At 42.8% G+C, this 22475-nt stretch overlaps 1 non-coding gene and 1 pseudogene across 1 annotated transcript; both read left to right on the forward strand.

Annotated features, from left to right (window-relative positions):
* Positions 1 to 9541: 9541 nt before the first annotated feature.
* LOC116802980 lies at positions 9542 to 11527 on the forward strand. Its single transcript, XR_004363290.1, has one exon. It is a non-coding gene; the product is annotated as a small subunit ribosomal RNA (ribosomal RNA).
* A 1235-nt stretch (positions 11528 to 12762) lies between these two features.
* LOC116802981 lies at positions 12763 to 22089 on the forward strand (annotated as a pseudogene).
* The last annotated feature ends 386 nt before the right edge of the window (positions 22090 to 22475 follow it).

Raw genomic sequence — 22475 nt, forward strand, 5'->3', positions numbered from 1 at the left:
GGGAGGTAGGATTTGAGTTTATGGAGGAGTCCAGGATGCCAAACTCTGTCGAATGCCTGCTTCACGTCGAGCATTACAGCGCAGCAGTATTTCTTTTGCTCGAATGCCTCGAGGATCCGTTCGACTAGCCGGTGGCATTGCTCTGGTGTTCCGTGGGAGCGCCTGAAGCCAAACTGGTGATCGGGGATCAAACCAGCCTCATCCAGTACTGGCAATACTCTGCGCAAAAATACTCTTTCGAGTATTTTGGAGAGGATTGCCAGCAAACTAATCGGACGATAGGAGGCGAGATTGGCTTCAGGCTTACCAGGCTTGAGGAGGACAATAACCTCTGCTCTTTTCCACTCTTCCGGGAAGTACCCTAGCCGGAAGCAGCTGTTGTAAATGCTGGCCAGCATTTGTGTGCAGCGGGATGGGAGCATTTTTAGGGCCGCCGCATCTATACGATCCAGGCCTGGAGATTTGTTGTTCTTCAGTAGAGCAATCTCCTGCGCAACTTCCTCAGGGTCGACTGGTTCCAACGGGGGACCGGGAGAGCTTGGGCTATTGAGAAACCGGGCTGTTTCAGCATGTTCTTCGGCAGTGCAGCAGTCGAACGGAGAGAAGGCGTTGTAAAGGTGTTCGGCGAAAGCTTCTGCTCTTTCAGCATCCGAAAGGCACCAGGATCCATCTGCTTTGCGCACTGCGGAAACCTTTTTGGCTGGTCGTTTAATGTGGCGGGTGACGTTCCACAGATTGTGGTCTGGGTCCCCGGGAGAGAGTTCCTCGAGGAATCTGAGGAAGGAGTCCTGGCGTAGGCTGGAGATCTTGTCCTTCAACTCCTTTGTGGCGTGATTGAGCGCTGTTTTGTCTCTTGGATTGCGCGTCAAGAACCAAACTCTCCTGAGACGCCTCTTCTCAGTCACGAGTGCCGCAATTTCCGGGGACCAGAGGTGGAGGTCCCTGCTAGGTGTTCTCGCAGTCTTTGGTGGCGGTGGGCTTGCGAATTCCGCAGCGTTTTGCATCTGCCTGGTGAGATTCCCGATAGCTTCATCAATGTTCCTGGGTGTGTTGAGGATGGGGTTCGGATTGACGGTGGAGAGCATCCAGGACGCGAACTTGGCGGCGTCGGTATATTTTCCAGTGAGCCTTCTGAGCGGGGTTTTCCTGAGGACTGGCGTGTTGATTAGCACGTTTATTGCACAGTGGTCTGACAGGAGATCAGCATTTGTTGTGCAGCTGATCTTCGCATGCCCTATGCCTTTCGACACAGCAAAGTCCAGTAGGTCTGGAGTCTTGAGGGGATTCGTTGGCCAGTGAGTGGGCTCGCCAGTGGAGTGGCAGTCCAGTCGGTGGCGTTGCAGGTACCCAAACAGAGTTTTCCCTTTGGGGTTGTTGGCGCGCGATCCCACCAAGAATGTTTGGCGTTATAATCTCCAGCTGCTATGAAGCGGGGCCCAAAATGCTCGAAGAACTCACTGAGGTGAGATGCTGTTATGCGGTATCTGGGGGAAAGTAGACCGCTCCAATGTCTAAATCTCCTTGCGGGCTGACAATCCTGATGACAGGACATTGTGCCCAGTCTTGCTGAAACGCGGGCAGCTCTAGGTATTGAATACCGCTCCTGATGAGGATGGCTGCTCCACCGCGTGCTCTGCCAGAAGGATGGTCTGCATGGATGAGGTCATATCCGCTGATATTAAAGTGGGATCTGGGGAGAAGTGGGTTTCGGCTACGAGTAGGATATCGATCTGGTGGGTCTTCAGATGGTGCTCGACTATGGCCTTGCTGTTCTGCAGGCCGTTCGCATTCCAGACGACTAGGTGGAGCTTTAGTTGCATGACTTGCTGTTGAGAATGGTGGCCACCAGCTGTGTCATCTGGGTGAACATGCGCTCCATCATCCTTTCCATCATTCCTTCCATGCGAGCGAACATCGCTTCTATCTGACCGGAGTGTGGGGTTTCTGTTTGGGTTTGGACTGGGGTTGTGGGATTCTGCGGTGCTGCGTGCACTCCGTTGAGGGCGTCTCGGTAGCTCCTGCCAGAGGTGACGTTTGGTGATGCCACGGGCGGCGCCTTGTTAGCATTAGCGACGGGCCTTGTTTTCGGAGCAGCGAGTGCTTTGGCCCTTTTGTATGCAGGGCATCCCTTGAAAGACGCAGGATGGTCCGCCTGGCAGTGGAAGCAGCACGCTTTGTCGTCCTCCCTCTTCTCACATGCCCTCGATTCGTGAGGGCCTCCACACTTTACACATCGGTATTCCAGGAAGCAGTAACGCTGTGTATGACCGAATCCTTGGCACCTGAAGCATTGAGGCACGTCGTTGAACTTCTGCGGCGGTTCAATGGTTACTACCGACCTGCAGATCCGCTTGACTTGGTAGACGTCTTTGTTGTTGCTGGAAGGCTCCAGGTTGGCGAAGAATATTCCCAGCGGTTCTTTAGTTCTTCTGCCAATGGGATTGTGCAGATCTCTAACAGCGTGCCCTTGTCTGCGAAGGTCTTCAATGATTTCCTCACGATCGGTGGAGTGGTGGAGTCCTTTGATGACAACCTTGTATGCACGTTCATCTTTCGGCTGGAAAGTCCGATGCCTCTTGTTTTGGGCCACAAGTTGGAGACGCAGAGCTGTATAGGACTCTTTGTCCGGCATCATGACACGTACGTTGTTGCCATTCACGGTCTTGTAGGTAAAATTGTTCTTCGGGCCTACAAGAGTCGTGATCATCTTGACGAGTGCCGAGATGTTGGTCACATCGGGGATAAAAATCGGAGGTGGCTTGATGGTCTTCGGGGTGGGCTTTGGTTTCTCGGGGTCTTGGGCTTGGAATCGTCTTTAGGTCCGGGTTCGTCATCAGAGCTCTCTTGGTCGTACTCGTCTTCTTCGGTCGAGAGTAAAGCGAAGGCGTTGTTGGCGAGCTTCTTGCGCAGAGCTGCGCTAGTGCTTGGCTTATCTTCCAGCTCCTCTCCCTGTGCTTTCTTTGCCGGTTTTCGCTTTATCTCGCCCGGCTCTGTATGCGAGGTGCTTCCCTCGCTGCTGGAGCTGCTCTTGCGTGTTCTCAGAGCCTTTTTGCGTGGTGTTGTTCCAAGCTTGTGGGTGCGCGGGGGGCCTGCCAGTCCATCTTCTCCAAAGTTGATAAGGAGTGAGGAGGGGGGGGGGGGGGAAGCTGGGCACCGTAAGCCGGTGAGCCAGGCAGCACGTGGCTGCTGCTTTGCAATTATACCGCTGCTTCGAGCACTGGGTTTTTTGCGCTGATAACACGCACACTCGGGTGTGCGATGGTGTTAGTGCGAACTACCGTTAGGTACGTTGGCTGGGCCAATCAAAACGCGCGACAAGATCACGCGACGCGAAGTGGCTGGGCACAAGTAACGGGACTTACAACTGTGAACAATTTGCTAACAATTTGCTAACAATTTGCTGTCGATCCGCAGGCACGTCTGCACTCGTCGAGTGTTCGATCGCGACTGATCTAATTAGTGACGCGCATGAATGGATTAACGAGATTCCTACTGTCCCTATCTACTATCTAGCGAAACCACAGCCAAGGGAACGGGCTTGGAATAATTAGCGGGGAAAGAGACCCTTTTGAGCTTGACTCTAATCTGGCAGTGTAAGGAGACATAAGAGGTGTAGAAAAGTGGGAGATATTAGACCTCGGTTTGGTATCGTCAATGAAATACCACTACTCTTATTGTTTCCCTTACTTACTTGATTAAATGGAACGTGTATCATTCCTAGCCATTTACGGATATATTATTATATCTTATGGTATTGGGTTTTGATGCAAGCTTCTTGATCAAAGTATCACGAGTTTGTTATATAATCGCAAACCAAATTCTTTAATAAAACGATGCATTTAGTATTTTGATTTGAAAATTGGTATAACTCCAATTACTCAGTATGATCCAATCAAGGACATGCCAGGTAGGGAGTTTGACTGGGGCGGTACATCTCTCAAATAATAACGGAGGTGTCCCCAGGCCAGCTCAGTGCGGACAGAAACCACACATAGAGCAAAAGGGCAAATGCTGACTTGATCTCGTGTTCAGACACACAGGGACAGCAAAAGCTCGGCCTATCGATCCTTTTGGTTTAAAGAGTTTTTAACAAGAGGTGTCAGAAAAGTTACCATAGGATAACTGGCTTGTGGCGGCCAAGCGTTCATAGCGACGTCGCTTTTTGATCCTTCGATGTCGGCTCTTCCTATCATTGTGAAGCAAAATTCACCAAGCGTTGGATTGTTCACCCATGCAAGGGAACGTGAGCTGGGTTTAGACCGTCGTGAGACAGGTTAGTTTTACCCTACTAATGACAAACGTTGTTGCGACAGCATTCCTGCGTAGTACGAGAGGAACGCAGGTACGGACCAATGGCACAATACTTGTTCGAGCGAACAGTGGTATGACGCTACGTCCGTTGGATATGCCTGAACGCCTCTAAGGTCGTATCCGTGCTGGACTGCAATGATAAATAAGGGGCAATTTGCATTGTATGGCTTCTAAACCATTTAAAGTTTATAATTTATTTTATAAACGACAATGGATGTGATGCCAATGTAATTTGTAACATAGTAAATTAGGAGGATCTTCGATCACCTGATGCCGCGCTAGTTACATATAAAAGCATTATTTAATACAATGACAAAGCCTAGAATCAATTGTAAACGACTTTTGTAACAGGCAAGGTGTTGTAAGTGGTTGAGCAGCTGCCATACTGCGATCCACTGAAGCTTATCTTTGCTTGATGATTCGATAAATAAATGATTTTTCTGTAGCCAAACACCTCGTCATCAATTTAGTGACGATATGATATTGTCCTATCATATAATAATATAAAGACTTTAATGATTGTGTCAAGTTGCAAACACCTCGTCATCAATTAGTGACGCATATATATTGTCCCTATCATATAATTAATATAAAGACTTTAATGAATTGTGTCAAGTTGCCAAACACCTCGTCATCAATTTAGTGACGCATATGATATTGTCCCTATCATATAATTTTTGATATAAAGACTTTAAAGAATTGTATCAAGTTGCCAAACACCTCGTCATCAATTTAGTGACGCATATGATATTGTCCCTATCATATAATTAATATACAGACTTTAATGAATTGTGTCAAGTTGCCAAACACCTCGTCATCAATTTAGTGACGCATATGATATTGTCCTTATCATATAATTTTTGATATAAAGACTTTAAAGAATTGAATCAAGTTGCCAAACACCTCGTCATCAATTTAGTGACGCATATGATATTGTCCCTATCATATAATTAATATAAAGACTTTAATGGATTGTGTCAAGTTGCCAAACACCTCGTCATCAATTTAGTGACGCATATGATATTGTCCCTATCATATAATTAATATAAAGACTTTAATGAATTGTGTCAAGTTGCCAAACACCTCGTCATCAATTTAGTGACGCATATGATATTGTCCTTATCATATAATTTTTGATATAAAGACTTTAAAGAATTGTATCAAGTTGCCAAACACCTCGTCATCAATTTAGTGACGCATATGATATTGTCCCTATCATATAATTAATATAAAGACTTTAATGGATTGTGTCAAGTTGCCAAACACCTCGTCATCAATTTAGTGACGCATATGATATTGTCCTTATCATATAATTTTGATATAAAGACTTTAAAGAATTGTATCAAGTTGCCAAACACCTCGTCATCAATTTAGTGACGCATATGATATTGTCCCTATCATATAATTAATATACAGACTTTAATGAATTGTGTCAAGTTGCCAAACACCTCGTCATCAATTTAGTGACGCATATGATATTGTCCCTATCATATAATTTTTGATATATAGACTTTAAAGAATTGTATCAAGTTGCCAAACACCTCGTCATCAATTTAGTGACGCATATGATATTGTCCCTATCATATAATTAATATAAAGACTTTAATGGATTGTGTCAAGTTGCCAAACACCTCGTCATCAATTTAGTGACGCATATGATATTGTCCTTATTATATAATTTTTGATATAAAGACTTTAAAGAATTGTATCAAGTTGCCAAACACCTCGTCATCAATTTAGTGACGCATATGATATTGTCCCTATCATATAATTAATATACAGACTCTAATGAATTGTGTCAAGTTGCCAAACACCTCGTCATCAATTTAGTGACGCATATGATATTGTCCCTATCATATAATTTTTGATATAAAGACTTTAAAGAATTGTATCAAGTTGCCAAACACCTCGTCATCAATTTAGTGACGCATATGATATTGTCCCTTTCATATAATTAATATAAAGACTTTAATGGATTGTGTCAAGTTGCCAAACACCTCGTCATCAACTACTATATTATGGTTGCGCCGACCTCTCATATTGTATTCTCTTATGTGTTCATAGGATTTTGACAATTATACGAGTAAATTAAATAATATACATATGAAAATGATTAATTATTATATGTATAAGGGAAAAAATGATGAAATATTCCCATATTATCTTAGTATTATAGAGGAAAGACCGTTGCCGACCTCTGATATTGTTCAAACTTATGTATTTATATGATTTTGGCAATTATATGAGTAAATTAAAAAATATACATATGAAAATGGTTAATTATTATATGTATATGGGAAAAAATGCTAAGATATTCCCATATTCTCTTAGTATTATAGAGAAAAGCCATTTAAGTGAGAGGGTATAGTAGTGTAAACGACCGGAATTACGACAGAGGGTTCAAAAACTACTATAGGTAGGCAGTGGTTGCCGACCTCTCATATTGTTCAAAACTTATGTATTCATATGATTTTGGCAATTGTATGAGTAAATTAAATAATATACATATGAAAATGATTAATTATTATATGTATAAGGGAAAAAATGCTGAAATATTCCCACATTCTCTTAGTATTATAGAGAAAATCCATTATAGTGAGAGGGTATAGTAGTGTAAACGACCGGAATTACGACAGAGGGTTCAAAAACTACTATAGGTAGGCAGTGGTTGCCGACCTCTCATATTGTTCAAAACTTATGTATTCATATGATTTTGGCAATTATATGATTAAATTAAATAATATACATATGAAAATGGTTAATTATTATATGTATATGGGAAAAAATGCAGAGATATTCCCATATTCTCTTAGTATTATAGAGAAAAGCCATTTAAGTGAGAGGGTATAGTAGTGTAAACGACCGGAATTACGACAGAGGGTTCAAAAACTACTATAGGTAGGCAGTGGTTGCCGACCTCTCATATTGTTCAAAACTTATGTATTCATATGATTTTGGCAATTGTATGAGTAAATTAAATAATATACATACGAAAATGATTAATTATTATATGTATATGGAAAAAATGCAGAGATATTCCATATTCTCTTAGTATTATAGAGAAAAGCCATTTAAGTGAGAGGTATAGTAGTGTAAACCACCGGAATTACGACAGAGGGTTCAAAAACTACTATAGGTAGGCAGTGGTTGCCGACCTCTCATATTGTTCAAAACTTATGTATTCATATGATTTTGGCAATTGTATGAGTAAATTAAATAATATACATATGAAAATGATTAATTATTATATGTATAAGGGAAAAAATGCTGAAATATTCCCACATTCTCTTAGTATTATAGAGAAAATCCATTATAGTGAGAGGGTATAGTAGTGTAAACGACCGGAATTACGACAGAGGGTTCAAAAACTACTATAGGTAGGCAGTGGTTGCCGACCTCTCATATTGTTCAAAACTTATGTATTCATATGATTTTGGCAATTATATGATTAAATTAAATAATATACATATGAAAATGGTTAATTATTATATGTATATGGGAAAAAATGCTGAGATATTCCCATATTCTCTTAGTATTATAGAGAAAAGCCATTTAAGTGAGAGGGTATAGTAGTGTAAACGACCGGAATTACGACAGAGGGTTCAAAAACTACTATAGGTAGGCAGTGGTTGCCGACCTCTCATATTGTTCAAAACTTATGTATTCATATGATTTTGGCAATTGTATGAGTAAATTAAATAATATACATATGAAAATGATTAATTATTATATGTATAAGGGAAAAAATGCTGAAATATTCCCACATTCTCTTAGTATTATAGAGAAAATCCATTATAGTGAGAGGGTATAGTAGTGTAAACGACCGGAATTACGACAGAGGGTTCAAAAACTACTATAGGTAGGCAGTGGTTGCCGACCTCTCATATTGTTCAAAACTTATGTATTCATATGATTTTGGCAATTATATGATTAAATTAAATAATATACATATGAAAATGGTTAATTATTATATGTATATGGGAAAAAATGCTGAGATATTCCCATATTCTCTTAGTATTATAGAGAAAAGCCATTATAGTGAGAGGGTATAGTAGTGTAAACGACCGGAATTACGACAGAGGGTTCAAAAACTACTATAGGTAGGCAGTGGTTGCCGACCTCTCATATTGTTCAAAACTTATGTATTCATATGAATTTGGCAATTATATGAGTAAATTAAATAATAAACATATAAAAATTAATATTTATTATATGTATAAAAAAAAAATAATCATATTATATATGAATAATGGAAAAAAAATGAAATGTTCCTATAATCTCTTAATATATAAGAGAATAGACCGTATGTTGGATGGCAAACGGAATTGAAAATACCCGCTTTGAGGACAGCGGGTTCAAAAACTACTATAGGTAGGCAGTGGTTGCCGACCTCCCGCATTATTCGAAATATTTATTTCGGATTATGTTTATATTGGTTACATAAAATAAAGTATATTATTATCCGTACAAATTTGTTTCTCAGTTCTATAGAACACGGGACTTGGCTCCGCGGATAATAGGAATATACGCTTTTTAGATAATATCGTTGAAACAAAAGTCAAGTTTCTATTATATATAGAATAACAAATCGTTTCCATATATTATCGTTAATTTTTGGAGGCAGGCAAATATTAATTTATTACCTGCCGTATAGTTGGATTATTATATCGTTACGGTATAATACAATATGGATTCTTATGAAAGAATATAAAATTATATATTAAATGTGGAAATATTATCATATGCGCTTGGTTTTATGTTATATATTACCAGAGAGATATATGAAAAGAGATAAATTTTAAATTTATCTTCAAAATGCAAATGATTTAACTTAATATTTATATTGGTTAAACAAAAATTGTACATGTGTGGATACAATAATTATGTATGTTGGAAATAAAATGATATTTTATAATGAAATATGTATATATAAAAGATAAAATTATAGAAACATATATATTACAATAATTATATGAAATTCTTGTTATATTGGTAAAACAAGTATAAATTAAAAATGAAAATATGGATTACGAATGCTATATAAAAATGGCCGTAATCGAATAGATTTTTTACTTATATTTATATATTAAAATTTTACCCAAAGGCGAAATATTGAATTTTATTCAATATAATAAAAATCATGGAATTATATAAAGTGAAAAATCTATATATCTATTATATTGCTTATTTCGATTCAAAAAATATGAATGGAATATGAAGGAAAAACATTATTCTGGTTGATCCTGCCAGTAGTTATATGCTTGTCTCAAAGATTAAGCCATGCATGTCTAAGTACACACGAATTAAAAGTGAAACCGCAAAAGGCTCATTATATCAGTTATGGTTCCTTAGATCGTTAACAGTTACTTGGATAACTGTGGTAATTCTAGAGCTAATACATGCAATTAAAACATGAACCTTATGGGACATGTGCTTTTATTAGGCTAAAACCAAGCGATCGCAAGATCGTTATATTGGTTGAACTCTAGATAACATGCAGATCGTATGGTCTTGTACCGACGACAGATCTTTCAAATGTCTGCCCTATCAACTTTTGATGGTAGTATCTAGGACTACCATGGTTGCAACGGGTAACGGGGAATCAGGGTTCGATTCCGGAGAGGGAGCCTGAGAAACGGCTACCACATCTAAGGAAGGCAGCAGGCGCGTAAATTACCCACTCCCAGCTCGGGGAGGTAGTGACGAAAAATAACAATACAGGACTCATATCCGAGGCCTGTAATTGGAATGAGTACACTTTAAATCCTTTAACAAGGACCAATTGGAGGGCAAGTCTGGTGCCAGCAGCCGCGGTAATTCCAGCTCCAATAGCGTATATTAAAGTTGTTGCGGTTAAAACGTTCGTAGTTGAACTTGTGCTTCATACGGGTAGTACAACTTACAATTGTGGTTAGTACTATACCTTTATGTATGTAAGCGTATTACCGGTGGAGTTCTTATATGTGATTAAATACTTGTATTTTTTCATATGTTCCTCCTATTTAAAAACCTGCACTAGTGCTCTTAAACGAGTGTTATTGTGGGCCGGTACTATTACTTTGAACAAATTAGAGTGCTTAAAGCAGGCTTCAAATGCCTGAATATTCTGTGCATGGGATAATGAAATAAGACCTCTGTTTGCTTTCATTGGTTTTCAGATCAAGAGGTAATGATTAATAGAAGCAGTTTGGGGGCATTAGTATTACGACGCGAGAGGTGAAATTCTTGGACCGTCGTAAGACTAACTTAAGCGAAAGCATTTGCCAAAGATGTTTTCATTAATCAAGAACGAAAGTTAGAGGTTCGAAGGCGATCAGATACCGCCCTAGTTCTAACCATAAACGATGCCAGCTAGCAATTGGGTGTAGCTACTTTTATGGCTCTCTCAGTCGCTTCCCGGGAAACCAAAGCTTTTGGGCTCCGGGGGAAGTATGGTTGCAAAGCTGAAACTTAAAGGAATTGACGGAAGGGCACCACCAGGAGTGGAGCCTGCGGCTTAATTTGACTCAACACGGGAAAACTTACCAGGTCCGAACATAAGTGTGTAAGACAGATTGATAGCTCTTTCTCGAATCTATGGGTGGTGGTGCATGGCCGTTCTTAGTTCGTGGAGTGATTTGTCTGGTTAATTCCGATAACGAACGAGACTCAATATATTAAATAGATATCTTCAGGATTATGGTGCTGAAGCTTATGTAGCTTCATTCATGGTGGCAGTAAAATGTTTATTGTGTTTGAATGTGTTTATGTAAGTGGAGCCGTACCTGTTGGTTTGTCCCATTATAAGGACACTAGCTTCTTAAATGGACAAATTGCGTCTAGCATAATGAGATTGAGCAATAACAGGTCTGTGATGCCCTTAGATGTCCTGGGCTGCACGCGCGCTACAATGAAAGTATCAACGTGTATTTCTAGACCGAGAGGTCCGGGTAAACCGCTGAACCATTTCATGCTTGGGATTGTGAACTGAAACTGTTCACATGAACTTGGAATTCCAGTAAGTGTGAGTCATTAACTCGCATTGATTACGTCCCTGCCCTTTGTACACACCGCCGTCGCTACTACCGATTGAATTATTTAGTGAGGTCTCCGGACGTGATCACTGTGACGCCTTGCGTGTTACGGTTGTTTCGCAAAAGTTGACCGAACTTGATTATTTAGAGGAAGTAAAAGTCGTAACAAGGTTTCCGTAGGTGAACCTGCGGAAGGATCATTATTGTATAATATCCTTATCGTTAATAAATATTTGTTATAATACAAATAAATACAATTTACCAAAATAAAATATTACAAAATGATTCCACGGAATCAAAGTTAAAGTCAAAATAAAATGAAGATGGCTTTTATTTTATATGTGGGGCTTGGCAACCTCATAAAAGACTTTAACATTATTAATGTTGCTGTGCGTATTTGTGGCAGTACTTACTACAACAACGGCGTTTCCTATAAAACAATTCTCGAAAATGGAAATCGAAGAAACTAAACTAAATTCGAAAGTAGAAGTCGAATTAAAATAAAATAATTTTGAATGTGTGGTAATCAAAATAAGTGTGTGTGTATATGGACCATAATATACACGCGTTGCGAATATGTATTGTTCATCTATGTTATGAGCATACGTTGGCTAATGCAACAACCTAAAATATACAATGTTTGTACCTGTCATCCATCAGGTTAATGTTTTATATAAATTTTGCAGTATGTGTCACCAAATAGCAAACCATAACCAGATTATTATGATACATAATGCTTATATGAAACTAAGACATTTCGCAACATTTATTTTAGGTATAAAATAAATTTATTGAAGGAATTGATATATGCAGTAAAATGGTGTATTTTTAATTTCTTTCAATAAAAACAATATTGACATTATATAAAATTGAATTATAAAACTCTAAGCGGTGGATCACTCGCTCATGGGTCGATGAAGAACGCAGCAAACTGTGCGTCATCGTGTGACTGCAGGACACATGACATCGACATTTTGAACGCATATCGCAGTCCATGCTGTTATGTACTTTATTAATTTTATAGTGTGCTTGGGACTACATATGGTTGAGGGTTGTAAGACTATGCTAATTAAGTTGTTTATAAATTTTTATAAGCATATGGTATATTATTGGATTAAATAATGATTTTATTCATAATATTAAAAAGAAATGAAAACATTATCTCACATTTGAATGTGAAAAACGAAGAGAAATATTTTCTTTTCAATCAAATAATACTGAGAAATGTCTAGCATAAAAATTGAAATATTTTCATCTAGAATTGTCTCTTATTAATGATTCGGAAAAGAAAAATCTTGGTTTTGTTATTATTCTTCGTTGGTTCGTTAAATGGATAAAATGACTTTGCTTACAAGAACTATTGGAACTATTATAACGAATTTAATTGATTGTTTTATCATTTATATATAAAAATTTATGGCAAATATAGTTATATATACAACCTCAACTCATATGGGACTACCCCTGAATTTAAGCATATTAATTAGGGGAGGAAAAGAACTAACAAGGATTTTCTTAGTAGCGGCGAGCGAAGAAACAGTTCAGCACTAAGTCACTTTGTCTATATGGCAAATGTGAGATGCAGTGTATGGAGCGTCAATATTCTAGTATGAGAAATTAATGATTTAAGTCCTTCTTAAATGAGGCCATTTACCCATAGAGGGTGCCAGGCCCGTATAACGTTAATGATTGCTAGATGATGTTTCCAAAGAGTCGTGTTGCTTGATAGTGCAGCACTAAGTGGGTGGTAAACTCCATCTAAAACTAAATATAACCATGAGACCGATAGTAAACAAGTACCGTGAGGGAAAGTTGAAAAGAACTCTGAATAGAGAGTTAAACAGTACGTGAAACTGCTTAGAGGTTAAGCCCGATGAACCTGAATATCCGTTATGGAAAATTCATCATTAAATTGTAATATTTAAATAATATTATTAAGAATAATGTGCATTTTTTCCATATAAGGACATTGTAATCTATTAGCATATCCCAAATTTATCATAAAATATAACTTATAGTTTATTCCAATTAAATTGCTTGCATTTTAACACAGAATAATGTTATTAATTTGATAAAGTGCTGATAGATTATATTATTACAGAGCGTTAATTTTTCCGGAAATTATTAATGGCATATTATCATTGATTTTTGTGTTTTATATGCTCTTGTATGATTAACAATGCGAAAGATTCAGGATACTTCGGACCCGTCTTGAAACACGGACCAAGGAGTCTAACATATGTGCAAGTTATTGGGATGTAACCTAATAGCGTAATTAACTTGACTAATAATGGGATTAGTTTTTTAGCTATTTATAGCTATTAACACAATCCCGGGGCGTTCTATATAGTTATGTATAATGTATATTTATATTATTTATGCCTCTAACTGGAACGTACCTTGAGCATATATGCTGTGACCCGAAAGATGGTGAACTATACTTGATCAGGTTGAAGTCAGGGGAAACCCTGATGGAAGACCGAAACAGTTCTGACGTGCAAATCGATTGTCAGAATTGAGTATAGGGCGAAAGACCAATCAACCATCTAGTAGCTGGTTCCTTCCGAAGTTTCCCTCAGATAGCTGGTGCATTTTAATATTATATAAATAATCTTATCTGGTAAGCGAATGATTAGAGGCCTTAGGTCGAAACGATCTTAACCTATTCTCAAACTTTAAATGGGTAAGAACCTTAACTTCTTGATATGAAGTTCAAGGTTATGATATAATGTGCCCAGTGGGCCACTTTTGGTAAGCAGAACTGGCGCTGTGGATGAACCAAACGTAATGTTACGGTGCCCAATTAACAACTCATGCAGATACCATGAAAGGCGTGGTTGCTTAAAACAGCAGGACGGTGATCATGAAGTCGAAATCCGCTAAGGAGTGTGTAACAACTCACCTGCCGAGCAACTAGCCTTAAAATGGATGGCGCTTAAGTTGTATACCTATACATTACCGCTAAAGTAGATGATTTATATTACTGTGATATAAATTTGAAACTTTAGTGAGTAGGAAGGTACAATGTATGCGTAGAAGTTTGGCGTAAGCCTGCATGGAGCTGCCATTGGTACAGATCTTGGTGGTAGTAGCAAATAATCGAATGAGACCTTGGAGGACTGAAGTGGAGAAGGTTTGTGAACAGTGGTTGATCACGAGTTAGTCGTCCTAAGTTCAAGGCGAAAGCCGAAAATTTTCAAGTAAACAAAAATGCCTAACTATATAAACAAAGCGAATATATACACTTGAATAATTTGAACGAAAGGGAATACGGTTCCAATTCCGTAACCTGTTGAGTATCCGTTTGTTATTAAATATGGCCTCGTGCTCATCCTGCAACAGGAACGACCATAAGAAGCCGTCGAGAGATATCGGAAGGTTTTCTTTCTGTTTTATAGCCGTACTACCATGGAGTCTTCGCAGAGAGATATGTAGATGGGCTAGAGAGCATGACATATACTGTGTGTCGATATTTTCTCCTCGGACCTTGAAAATTATGGTGGGGACACGCAAACTTCTCAACAGCCGTACCAATATCCGCAGTGGTCTCCAAGTGAGAGTCTCTAGTCGATAGAATAATGTAGGTAAGGGAAGTCGGCAATTAGATCCGTAACTTCGGGATAAGGATTGGCTCTGAAGATTGAGTTAGTCGGCTTGATTGGGAAACAATAACATGGTTTATGTGCTCGTTTGGGTAAATAGAGTTCTAGCATTTATGTTAGTTACTTGTTCCCGGATAGTTAGTTACGTAGCCAATTGTGGAACTTTCTTGCTAAATTTTTAAGAATACTATTTGGGTTAAACCAATTAGTTCTTATCAATTATAACGATTATCAATTAACAATCAATTCAGAACTGGCACGGACTTGGGGAATCCGACTGTCTAATTAAAACAAAGCATTGTGATGGCCCTAGCGGGTGTTGACACAATGTGATTTCTGCCCAGTGCTCTGAATGTCAAAGTGAAGAAATCAAGTAAGCGCGGGTCAACGGCGGAGTAACTATGACTCTCTTAAGGTAGCCAAATGCCTCGTCATCTAATTAGTGACGCGCATGAATGGATTAACGAGATTCCACTGGTGAGCGATGAATGGATTAACGACGGACGTTTTCGTTGCGCTCGTGTACAGATTGCGAAGAACTTGGTTTTCCGTGTTTGGAAAGTAATAAAATGGTGAATTAGTGCTCCGCGAAAGTCGTGTGCTAATTTTCGTGTGTTATAAACAAGCGGTTTGGAAGTAATTAACAATTAATTGTTGGGAATTTTCCACTTAGCACGTGCTGAAGGCGAACTTACGAGTAAGTTTTTCGAGTAAGCTTTTTGATCAGCTGTCACAAAGCTTATTGGTGGGAGTCACTGCTAAGGTTTGTGTCTAGGGAGAGTTTTAGTGCTACCAGACTCTACCGATAGGTGGAGCTCGAGTTCCAGAGCAACTACCTTTTGTCAGCGAGTAAACGAGCATACGGTTGCTGGCGTCGACGGTAGGTGGAGCCACCATCGTATTTATGCCGATGGAGAGCGACAGCAGCGCGAGTGCCTTGAGCGGAAGTAGTGCCTCGATGAAGTCCAGACGAGGCAGGCGCAGAAGCCATCTGGCATCTAAGAGCTCGGCGCCAACGCAGGCGAAATTGGTTGCCCTGGCATCGAATGGAGTGCCAGAACCCGTTGGGTACTGGAGGAGCCGTTTTCGTCGCTGGAGGACGCCCGGGCGGCTACGGAGAACGCTGCCATTGATGCTGCCCCCCCCACGCTGCTGCCACCGCTGCTGATCCTACTGCTGCCCCTGCTGCCGACCACACTGCTGCCTCCGCCGTTTTCACTGCTGCTAAAATTGTTGCCACCACTGCCACTGCCGCCACCGCTGCCGCCCGTGCTGGGCAAGCAGCCATGATGGCAGAGCTGTCGGCCACACAGCGCATGGTGAGAAGCAGCTTCCGCAGACTGGAGAAGTGGACACGGAAGAGCTCTCATATGCTATCAGCCGCTACGATGAGCTGGTGTTGGCGCTAATGCTCCGGTGCGGAGAGCTGGAGACGCGGCTTGCTATGCCGCCACCGCCGCCGCCGTCGTTGAATCTGTTAAAAATACGGCCGCCAATGCTCCCCAGATGCAGCAGGTTGCACCCATCGCTGCCCCGCGGACTACCAAGGTCCGCGAGACGTGGTCAGCGGTGGTGAAGTGCGACGACCCTGCGCTATCGGGGAAAGACATAGCGGAAAAGGTGCGAACGATGGTTGCACCCTCTCTCGGAGTCAGAGTACACGAGGTCCGTGAGCTCCGTCGAGGTGGTGGTGCGATCATTCGCACTCCTTCGGTGGGAGAGCTGCAGAAGGTGGTCGCTTCAAAAAGATTCGCCGAGGTTGGCCTAAATGTGGCACGGAATGCGGCCGAGAAGCCGAAGGTCGTCGTATATGACGTCGACACAGCTATCGGCCCTGAGGAGTTTATGAAGGAGCTCCACGAAAACAACTTCGACAGCGAAATGAATCTGGCCCAGTTTAAGAAGTCAGTGCACCTGGTGACCAAGGCGTGGTCGGTAGCTGACGGCGCCACAGTAAATGTGACGCTGGAGGTTGACGACCGGGCGATGGCGAAGCTTGATGTAGGTCGTGTCTACATCAAGTGGTTCTCATTCCGATGCCGGTCACAGGTCCGCACATACGCCTGCCACAGATGTGTGGGTTTCGACCACAAGGTCAGCGAATGCCGGCAGAAGGATAGTGTCTGTCGCCAGTGCGGGCAACAAGGCCACACTGCGGCAAAGTGCCAAAACCCGGTGGACTGCCGGAACTGCCGCCACAGAGGGCAACCCTCGGGGCATTACATGCTCTCGAGCGTTTGCCCGATATACGGGCGTTGCTGGCGAGGGTGCAAGCTAGACACTAATGTTTAGCTTCATCCAAGCGAACTGTGGCCGAGGCCGAGCTGCGACCATCGAGCTCGGAGTCCGACTCAGGAGATCGGAGTCTATGTTCGCGCTGGTGCAGGAGCCGTCTTCTCGGGGACGGAATGGATGTGCTGCCTGAAGGAATGAGAATTTTCATCGATCGGCGAGGGAAGGCAGCCATCCTAGTGGATCACCAGGAAGCCATCTGTATGCCAGTGGAGACCCTCACCACAGATTATGGCGTATGTCTGGTCGTGAAAGGGAGTTTTGGCTCAATCTTCCTTTGCGCCGCATACTGCCAGTATGATGCACCTCTGGAACCGTACATCCGGTACATGGATGCGGTCCTGCTGCAGGCCAGCAGAACCCCCGCAATCCTGGGCCTCGACGCGAATGCAGTGTCCCCCATGTGGCTTAGCAAACTCTCTCGTCATGCCGAGGGGCAAGCTAACTACAGACGGGGTGAGCTGCTGTCAGAGTGGATGCTGGAGGCAAGAGTCGCCGCCCTAAACCAGTCAACAGAGGTGTACACGTTCGATAATTACAGAGCTACAAGCGATATCGACGTGACAATCGTCAATGAGGCAGCATCTATGTGGGCCACATATGAGTGGAGAGTGGACGAGTGGGAATTGAGTGACCACAACATCATTACTGTTGTGGCCGAACCAACTACCGCGCGCGCAGTTGAGAGCATAGCTCCTGTGCCGTCCTGGAACTTCTCCAATGCACGTTGGCGATTGTTCAAGGAGGAAATGGTGAGTAGAGCAGCCGAACTTCCGGAAAACTTCTCAGAGTCGCCGTTGGACCAGCAAGTTTCGACCCTGCGCAGTATAGTACATAATGTATGTGATATTGCGCTGGGAAGAAAGTCCATCCGATTGCCCAGCAGGAGAGCACGTTGGTGGACTGCCGACCTCTGTGATGCAAGGCGCGAAGTCCGGAGACTTCGTCGCCTACTTCAAAATGGAAGGCGTCATGATGATGATGCCGCAATAGAGCGTGTATTGGTCGACCTGAGGCGGGCCTCAGCCAACTACAAGAAGCTCATTTGGGGGCGAAAATGGATGAGTGGAAACGCTTCGTGGGAGATCATGCCGACGACCCATGGGGGCGCGTCTATAAGATTTGCCGAGGCCGCAGGAAGTGCACGGAGATTGGGTGCCTCCGCGTGAATGGCGAGATGATCCGATTGGGGTGACTGTGCACGAGTGCTCCTCCGCAATTTCTTCCCAGTTGCGGAGTCCGAAGCACCGACTGCCATCGCGGAGGAAGTCCCACCGGCCCTCGAAGTATTCGAGGTTGATGCATGTGTTGCCCGGTTGAAGAGCAGGCGCTCTCCCGGCTTGGACGGCATTAATGGCACTATCTGCAAGGCAGTCTGGCGCGCCATACCCGAGCACCTTGCATCGTTGTTTTCCCGATGCATCCGATTAGGATACTTTCCCGCTGAGTGGAAGTGCCCACGAGTTGTCTCGCTGCTCAAAGGGCCAGATAAGGACAAATGTGAGCCCTCCTCATATAGAGGAATATGCTTGCTACCAGTCTTTGGTAAGGTGCTCGAGGCCATCATGGTGAATCGTGTGAGAGAAGTTCTTCCGGAAGGCTGCAGATGGCAATTTGGATTTCGCCAAGGACGATGTGTGGAGGATGCTTGGAGGCACGTGAAGAGCAGTGTTTGTGCCAGCCCGGCGCAATACGTGCTCGGCACATTCGTGGACTTCAAAGGAGCATTCGACAACGTCGAATGGAGTGCTGCACTCCGCCGACTAGCCGACTTGGGATGCCGGGAGATGGGCTTGTGGCAGAGCTTTTTCTCCGGCCGAAGAGCAGTGATCCGAAGCAGTTCCGGTACTGTGGATGTACCGGTAACTAGAGGCTGCCCGCAGGGGTCAATCAGTGGCCCATTTATCTGGGACATACTGATGGATGTACTGCTTCAGCGTCTCCAGCCGTATTGCCAGCTGAGTGCATACGCGGATGACTTGCTGCTTCTCGTCGAGGGAAATTCCCGAGCTGAGCTAGAGGAAAAAGGTGCAGAGCTGATGTCCATCGTAGAAGCGTGGGGAGCGGAAGTTGGCGTTACCGTCTCGACCAGCAAGACGGTAATAATGCTGCTGAAAGGTGCCTTGAGACGTGCGCCTACGGTGAGGTTTGCTGGAGCGAACCTTCCGTATGTGCGTAGCTGTCGGTACCTTGGCATCACGGTCAGTGAAGGAATGAAATTCCTCACGCACATAGCTTCGCTTCGCCAGCGGATGACCGGAGTCGTTGGAGCATTGGCGCGTGTGCTTCGAGCCGACTGGGGCTTCAGTCCTCGAGCCAGGCGGACCATATATGACGGACTCATGGCACCTTGTGTGCTGTTTGGTGCCCCGGTATGGTATGACACCGCCGAACAGGTAGCCGCCCGGAGACGACTAGCCTCCTGCCAGAGGCTAATCCTGCTTGGATGCCTTTCGGTATGCCGAACAGTGTCCACAGTGGCACTGCAGGTACTTGGCGGAGCTCCCCCGCTTGACTTGGCTGCTAAGTTTTTAGCGGTCAAGTACAAGCTGAAGCGTGGATACCCGCTGGAGGAGAACGACTGGCTATACGGCGAGGACACTACGTGTCTAAGCTGGAAGCAGAGGAAGACTCGCCTAGAGGAGTGCTTGCTGCAGAATTGGCAAAACAGATGGGATGACGACAGCGAACCAGGACGGGTGACGCACAAGTTCATCCCATACGTCACTCTCGCCTATCGAGATCCAAGCTTTGGATTCTCGATGAGGACGTCTTTCCTGCTGACAGGTCACGGGTCGTTTAACGCATTTTTGCAAGGGAGAGCCCTCAGCGATACCACTGCTTGCGCTTGTGGTGATCCATATGAGGACTGGATGCACATATTGTGCGCTTGTCCTCTATATGCAGATTTGCGAAACCTCGATGGACTTGGAGTGCAGCGCCTTGGCGAAAACTGGACCTTCAATAGAATCCTGGAAGATCAGCAGAGGATTCAACGGCTGGCAGCGTTTGCGGACGAGGTGTTCCGTAGGAGGAGGGGTATTTAGCCCAAAACTTCGCCGTGTGGTTAGCGGGCGAGAATACTTCCACAGCCCGCTATTGCTTGTCGTAAGAGGCGACTAATATAGCGACTGGTTCCTCTAACCATGCTTGTCGGAGCAAAAGGAGGAGGCCCACCGAGCCTCTCTTTCGGTACCACGGGTTGTGCTGCTCCAAGACAGCACATTGAGGTAGGCCCCCTGGTGGGAGTATCGTGGTGGCTGTGGTTGATACCCATATCGCGGGTAGAGCCTTCGTGTTCGACGTTTGAGTTACGGTGCTAGTTGCGCAAAACTCGGGTGCTGTGCCCAGAGATCAGTAGAGATTTTAGGTAGATCTCGCTCCTCAGCAAGGGGAGTGCTTGCCCGGCAAGCAAGTACTCGAATTGCTACCGGGGTGGTCGCTATGTACATAGCTATAGCTTCCAGTCCGGGACGTTTGTCTGGCGTATCCAGACTCATGCACCATGTTGATACATGCACCACTTGTGGGTGTTCAGGGTGTCGTGGTTGTAATCCCTTCAGTGTGGAACACGCCACGTAAAACAAGTTCGGAGAGGTCCGAAAGTCACTGTCCCTATCTACTATCTAGCGAAACCACAGCCAAGGGAACGGGCTTGGAATAATTAGCGGGAAAGAAGACCCTTTTGAGCTTGACTCTAATCTGGCAGTGTAAGGAGACATAAGAGTGTAGAATAAGTGGGAGATATTAGACCTCGGTTTGGTATCGTCAATGAAATACCACTACTCTTATTGTTTCCTTACTTACTTGATTAAATGGAACGTGTATCATTTCCTAGCCATTATACGGATATATTATATATATCTTATGGTATTGGGTTTTGATGCAAGCTTCTTGATCAAAGTATCACGAGTTTGTTATATAATCGCAAACAAATTCTTTAATAAACGATGCATTTATGTATTTTTGATTTGAAAATTTGGTATAACTCCAATTACTCAGGTATGATCCAATTCAAGGACATTGCCAGTAGGGAGTTTGACTGGGGCGTACATCTCTCAAATAATAACGGAGGTGTCCAAGGCCATGCTCAGTGCGGACAGAAACCACACATAGAGCAAAAGGGCAAATGCTGACTTGATTCGGTGTTCAGTACACACAGGGACAGCAAAAGCTCGGCCTATCGATCCTTTTGGTTTAAAGAGTTTTAACAAGAGGTGTCAGAAAAGTTACCATAGGGATAACTGGCTTGTGGCGGCCAAGCGTTCATAGCGACGTCGCTTTTTGATCCTTCGATGTCGGCTCTTCCTATCATTGTGAAGCAAAATTCACCAAGCGTTGGATTGTTCACCCATGCAAGGAACGTGAGCTGGGTTTAGACCGTCTTGAGACAGTTAGTTTTACCCTACTAATGACAAAACGTTGTTGCGACAGCATTCCTGCGTAGTACGAGAGGAACCGCAGTACGGACCAATGGCACAATACTTGTTCGAGCGAACAGTGGTATGACGCTACGTCCGTTGGATTATGCCTGAACGCCTCTAAGGTCGTATTCCGTGCTGGACTGCAATGATAAATAAGGGGCAATTTGCATTGTATGGCTTCTAAACCATTTAAAGTTAATTTAATTTATTTTATAAACGACAATGGATGTGATGCCAATGTAATTTGTAAACATAGTAAATTAGGAGGATTCTTCGATCACCTGATGCCGCGCTAGTTACATTATAAAAGCATATTTATAATACAATGCAAAGCTCTAGAATCAATTGTAAACGACTTTTGTAACAGGCAAGGTGTTGTAAGTGGTTGAGCAGCTGCCATACTGCGATCCACTATTGCACTTGATCCTTTGTACTTGATTGATTCGAAATAAATGATTTTTTCCTGTTAGCCAAACACTCGTCATCAATATTTAGTGACGCATATGACTTTGTCCCTATCATATAATTAATATAAAGACTTTAATGGATGTTGTCAGTTGCCAAACACCTCGTCATCAATTAGTGACGCATATGATATTGTCCCTATCATATAATTAATATAAGACTTTAATGAATGTGTCAAGTTGCAAACACCTCGTCATCAATTTAGTGACGCATATGATATTGTCCCTCATTCTATAATTTTTGACTATAAGACTTTAAGAATTGTTCAAGTTGCCAAACACCTCGTCTCAATTTAGTGAGCATGATTTGTCCCTATCATATATAATTAATATACAGACTTTAATGTAAATTGTGGTTCAAGTTGCCAA

This window comes from Drosophila sechellia, unplaced genomic scaffold (assembly GCF_004382195.2).
Source record: "Drosophila sechellia strain sech25 unplaced genomic scaffold, ASM438219v1 U_263, whole genome shotgun sequence".
Lineage (NCBI taxonomy): Eukaryota > Metazoa > Arthropoda > Insecta > Diptera > Drosophilidae > Drosophila > Drosophila sechellia.